The 6,001-nt window shown below is 38.9% G+C and overlaps 1 pseudogene; it reads left to right on the top strand.

Moving 5' to 3' along the window:
- The first annotated feature begins 834 nt into the window (after nucleotides 1-834).
- Nucleotides 835-1,260, top strand: LOC102867446 (annotated as a pseudogene).
- The last annotated feature ends 4,741 nt before the right edge of the window (nucleotides 1,261-6,001 follow it).

Raw genomic sequence — 6,001 nt, 5'->3', positions numbered from 1 at the left:
TGACAGGATAATATCTATACGCATACAAGGAAGTCCAGTGAATACCACTATCATTCAAATATATGCACCAACAACCAGAGCCAAGGAAGAGGAGATTGAAGATTTTTACCAACTTTTACAATCGGAGATTGATCGAACATGCTCCAAATTATAGACCTACATAAAACATCTGTTAACAAAATTGAAGAAATATACAGCACCACATAGGGGTAGGAGACTTTTAACACACAATTTTCAACCAAGTATAGGCCAACGCCAAAGAAAATAAAGATACAGATCTCAACTGCACAATCAGCCAACTCAAACTTGTGCATGTATTCCCAACTAAAACTCATTTTCTTCTCAAGTGCACCTGGGACATTTTCCATAATTGATCACATATTAGGGCACAAAACAAGCCTAAACAAATTAAAAACAAACAAACGCTAAAATAATACAAAGTATCTTTTCGGACCAGTTTTGTTCATTTATCATGGGAATAGTTTTGCCTTAATACCTACAGCCTCATTGATTCCAAATTCAAAAATCATAATTGTGTGTCTTAAAACCACATCTTTTTATGTTCTCGTAAATGTTCTACTCTTATCTACACTAAGAATGAAATCCTCACCACATATAAGTACTGCTAGTCAGGGAAACGTCTCCTCCTGGTTTGATCCGTAGATGTGAGAATCAAGTTGTTATATGTAATATTAGATTCTTCTGCCTTAAGAATGAATGTCCTGACTTCGACCTCTGCCGCTGCTGCCACTGCTTAGAAGGGAGGAAGCGGGAGAGGAGCCCATGCCACCTGTCACTCAAGTCCTCCAGCCGCGCCTCCCCAAAGAGTTTAAGATGTTCGCCTGCTCCAAGCTCTCCTGCACCCCGGCTCTGATCCGAGCTGGATCCAGGGTTGCATACAGACCAATTACTGCATCAGTGTTATCGCGACCAGAAGCTAGGCCTGCAGAGGGCCCAGCAGTATTTAGTGGGGCCCAGAATGGTGTGTCTCCACTAATCCAGAGGGAGTTTCAAACCAGTGCTATCAGCAGAGACATTGATACTGCTGCCAAATTTATTGGTACAGGAGCTGCATCAGTAGGAGTGGCTGGTTCTGGTGCTGGTATTGGGACAGTCTTTGGCAGCCTCATCATTGGCTATGCCAGAAATCCTTCACTGAAGCAGCAGCTGTTCTCATATGCTATCCTGGGATTTGCCTTGTCTGAAGCTATGGGTCTTTTTTGTTTGATGGTCATTTTCTTGATTTTGTTTGCCATATAACAAATTCTGCATCATAACCTGCGTTATGCGGATGACACTACCCTGCTTGCTGAAACTGAAGAGGACCTGAAGCGCCTGCTGCAGAGTGTCAAGGACTGCAGCCCACAATATGGATTGAGGCTCAATGTCAAGAAGACAAAGATTCTCACCACTGGACCAATTGGCAGCATCAGGATGGATGGTGAAGAGATTGAGATTGTACACAGCTTTAGTTTGCTTGGCTCCATAGTCAACAGTCTTGGCACCAGCAGCCAGGAAATTAAAAGGTGCATTGCCATGGGAAAGTCTGCTGTTAGGGACCTCTCCAACGTACTGAAGAGCAATGGTGTCTCTCTGGAGACTAAGGTGCGTCTGATACAGGCTATGGTCTTCGCAATCACTTGTTATGCATCAGAGAGTTGGACAATGACCAAGGAGGATAGAACGAGAATTGATGCCTTTGAGCTGTGGTGCTGGAGAAGAGTATTGAGAATACCATGGACGGCTAGGAAAACAAACAGATTTGTCCTGGAAAGGGTTAAACCGGGTGGCTCCTTGGAGGCAAGGATTCTGAGGCTCCGTCTAACATACTTTGGACATGTTGTGAGGAGAGACCGGTCCTTGGAGAGGGACATCATGCTTGGGAGGGTGGAGGGACAGCGCAGGAGACGAAGGCCCTCTGTGAGGTGGATTGATTCAGTGACTGGGATAATTGTGTTGGGAGTGTCAGGGACAGTGCGATTGGCACAGGACAGAGTGGAGTTTAGGGCTGTTGTACATAGGGTCGCTATGAGTCGCAAGCGACTCGACGGCACATATCAACAACAACATATAACAAATAACTGCTAAGAGATGTTGGCATTCATATTAATTATATAATCCGTGTAATTCTGTGTAATCTTACTCTGACTCCAGAAACTGTAGTGTGGGTGTCATGGAAATGTACATTATTTCCAAAGTAATTTCATTAAAGCTGAAAACTTTTTTTAAAAAAAAAAGAATGAATGTCCTACAAAAAATATTGGATAGAGTATATAAATTACCCAAGGCAGTGACCAGCTTTATACATGCATACATACATACATATATCTATATATCTATCTTTCTTGTCAGTTTAAAATCATCTACAGCTCTCTGTAAACCACCTCTTTAACTTTTCCATAGGCTAATTTTATTTCCTTTTTCTACTTAAGTACACCCTGTTCATGGGGAGAATAAACCTTGGGTTATGATCGTTGACCCTAAGAAGATACAACTACTTCATCTGATTTTTTTCTTTTTTTACTTTTGTTTCCACAGAAGAAAGCTTATTAAAAGTTGTCCATATTATAGGGGAAGAGCACTTGTTTAAAGAGCTGTGACTAAAGCAAAGGCTGTGCTATTATTTCTGGGCTTGGTTCAGGTCTGAAAATGAGATTTAGCATGACACAGAAAGGCTGTACCGGGTTATTGGAAAGGATTTCGTGCTGTTTGTGTCGAGATGATGCATCTGTATATGTTGGATTATAGGATTTCCTAATCAAACACAATTTAAGTCTGGGCCACTGACCAGTAGAAGGAAGCATTTGTGAGATCAGCACCTCTTGGTGAGGAGCCAGGAGTCTCCAGTTTGCGCTTAATTAGAATCGAGCAGCTCAGCACACAGGATTTTGCAGATCTGTTGTCTTTCCTTTCATCTGCATCATTTGAAGTTTAAAAATCATATGAAGGATCCCCACAGATATAGTGGCCGAAGATGAATTACCACAGCAAAGATAATAGAATTCTTTTTTTTTAAATTTTTATTTTTTATTAAGTTTTGTGTGCGTGTACCGTCAAATCAGATCTGACTGGTACAGGAGGAGATTGCCCCTCCTTCCTCGGCAGAGCATCTGGTGGATTCGAACCGTGCACCTCTGGGATTGTAGTTGCAGCTTCTTGCCACTAGGCCACCAGAGCTCCCTAGATAATAGAATTCTACACAGTGGTTTACTTTACTTGCAATCCAGTTGTACCTGAAGTTTGGGAATAAGTGGTTAAACTTTGGAAAATGCTTTTCAAATTGCACCCTCATCTATAGTTCAAAATTAAGAATGGGTTTAATTAGCTAGGATTTAACTAGCTTTTCTCTGCCTTTTAGAAGACTGGTTGTACTCAACCCAGTCTTTTGTTAAGAGAAATACTGTATCAAAACCTCCAACATCAGGACACGTGTGGTGTGATGGGGTCAGGTGTTTAATGAGTGCTCGTTTCTCATACTGGACAGTAATAAGAGTGTCAGGAGCTGCAGGCTTTCCTTGCATGTTTTACATGCCCTTGTTGTGTTTTGTTTTTTGTAAACCTTAAGGAGGTAGCTTTGGACCATGTTGGTTTTGTGGAACCATAGATGTTCGTGGTTCTGTGGTAGAGAGCATGAAATCCAGCCTGCTGTTCCTCCTACTCACAGCAGTAGTGCAAATTACCTTTCACCACCATTCATATGAGATAAGGAGTACTGCTACTAGTTCATCAATCCATCCATGACTGAGGAGCTTGAACACTCCAGACAGCTCCAGGACTCTGAGACCATGGCTCTTCAATCCTAAAATAGGTAGAAACACATTCACTTCTTCAGGGTTCCAATTCATGTGTGTTCGGTGGTTTCTTTTCTTTAAGATGCTCTAATTTTGATGTTGTTGATGTTGAATTTTGATACATGCTCTATTTTTCTTTAAATCACATTTAAAAGATTTGTTCAGTGACCTGCATTTCATTATGATTTTAGAGTGCAGCTGCATCATGAGCATTTTATTCTGTACCTCATCAGTACACGTATATCTTCACGGGTTGAAAGGTGTTGCAGAAGCTTCCTGAACCTGAAGATAAATTCTCGTGATGTTGAATGCAAGTGTGCTGTCATTCATAGTGTTTATATATATTTTTAAAAAGAGAGGTAGGAATCTTCATTTTTGCTACCTTAATATAGCATTGGGTTATCATGTTACAACATTGAAATACATAGATTTATTAAAAAATAATACTTTCATTTAAAAAAGTATTATTAAGATTAAAATAAAAAAGCACCAACATTGAAGCTAAAGAACACCCTGTTAGAATAGCAGTTCGGTTATTGAAGAAATAAAAAAGGAAATAAAAATAATTCCTTGAAACAAATGATAATGAAAATACAACATACCAAAACCTATGGGATACAACAAAGGTAGTCCTCAGGGGCCAGTTCATAGCAATAGGCAAACACATAAGAAATTAAGAGGAAGCAAAATTAATGATCTACTTCCATTTTCTTTTGATGCTTCCTGGTTTGTTCAGTATCTTGCCCATCGCATTTTCAAGTAGTTCTATTTGGGAATTGAATATATTCTTCAGTTCCTTCAGCTTAAAAAATGCTGAGCTCAGAAAGCCTGGTGGAACTTTCTGACATTGATTTTAAAAGAACAATGATTGAATATTTTCAGAGGATAAAAAAGAAACTTGATGAATTACAGAACAATGCTAGCAAAGATCAGGAGGAGCTTAAAAAAACAATCCAAAACAATGCAGAGAAAACAAATGAAGCATTAGAGGCACTGGAAAAACAAGAAACTGTGATCCAAAATATGAAATCTAAGGTTTCTGATGCTGTCAACATGATGGAGGGACATACGAATAGAGGTGAAGAGATGTAAAACAGAATCAGTGAAATAGGAGATAGAATTGTCACCACAGATCTGACCGAGAAAAAAGCAGAATCCAAAAAGAAGGAATCAGAAGAAAGCTTAAGAATAATGTGGGAGACCATTACAAGAAATAACATCCACATCATAGAAATCCTAGAACGGGAAGAAGCAAGTAAAGGCACTGAAAAAGTTGTGGAAGAATTACTAGAGGAAAACTTTCCAGGCATAATGAAGATGAACAGAATATATATTCAAGAAGCTGAGCGAACACCATATAGAATAGACCCTAAAAGAAAAACACCAAGGCACATCATTGTCAAATTTGCTAGAACTAAAGATAAGGAGAGAATACTAAAAGCAACGAGAGAGAAACAAAGAGTGACCTATAAGGGAAAACAGATAAGATTAACTGCTGATTTCTCAGCGGAAACCATGCAAGCAAGAAGAAAGTGGAATGGCATTTATCGAACACTTAAAGAACACAACTTTCAACCAAGAATACTGTATCCTGCAAAATATCAAGTACGAAGGAGAGAGTAAAATATTCCCAGAAATACAGAACCTAAAGAAGTTTGTCAAAACAAGACCAGCCATACAGGAAACACTGAGAGACGTCCTGGAAACAGAGATGCCACAGAAAACAGGATGGACCAAAGTAACTAGAAACAACACCAGAAAGAATTAACAAAATGACAGCAATAAAACCCTACCTCTCAATAATTACACTGAACGTGAATGGTTTAAATGCACCACTGAAGAGAAAAAGAGTAGTAGATTGGATAAAAAAACAAAATTCATCAATATGTTGCCTACAAGAGACACATCTAAAAAATGAAGGTAAAGAAAGACTAAAATTTAAAGGATGGGACAAAATATACCAAGCAAATGGAACAACAAAAAAAAAAAAGCAGGAGTAGCGTTATTAATTTCTGATAAAATAAATTTCAATGCAAAAACCATCACAAAGGACAAAGAAGGTCACTACATAATGCTCAAAGGGTCAATAGAACAAGAAGATGCAACAATAATGAATATCTATGCACCAAATGAAAGACCTGCAAAATATATAAAACACACATTAACAAAGTTGAAAAAGGAGATAGGTAACACTACTATAGTACTTGGAG

Source organism: Elephantulus edwardii, unplaced genomic scaffold (genome assembly GCF_000299155.1).
Source record: "Elephantulus edwardii isolate Elephantulus edwardi_28Jun2011 unplaced genomic scaffold, EleEdw1.0 scaffold00540, whole genome shotgun sequence".
Classification (NCBI taxonomy): Eukaryota; Metazoa; Chordata; class Mammalia; order Macroscelidea; family Macroscelididae; genus Elephantulus; species Elephantulus edwardii.
This window is presented reverse-complemented; position numbering and strand designations above follow the sequence as displayed.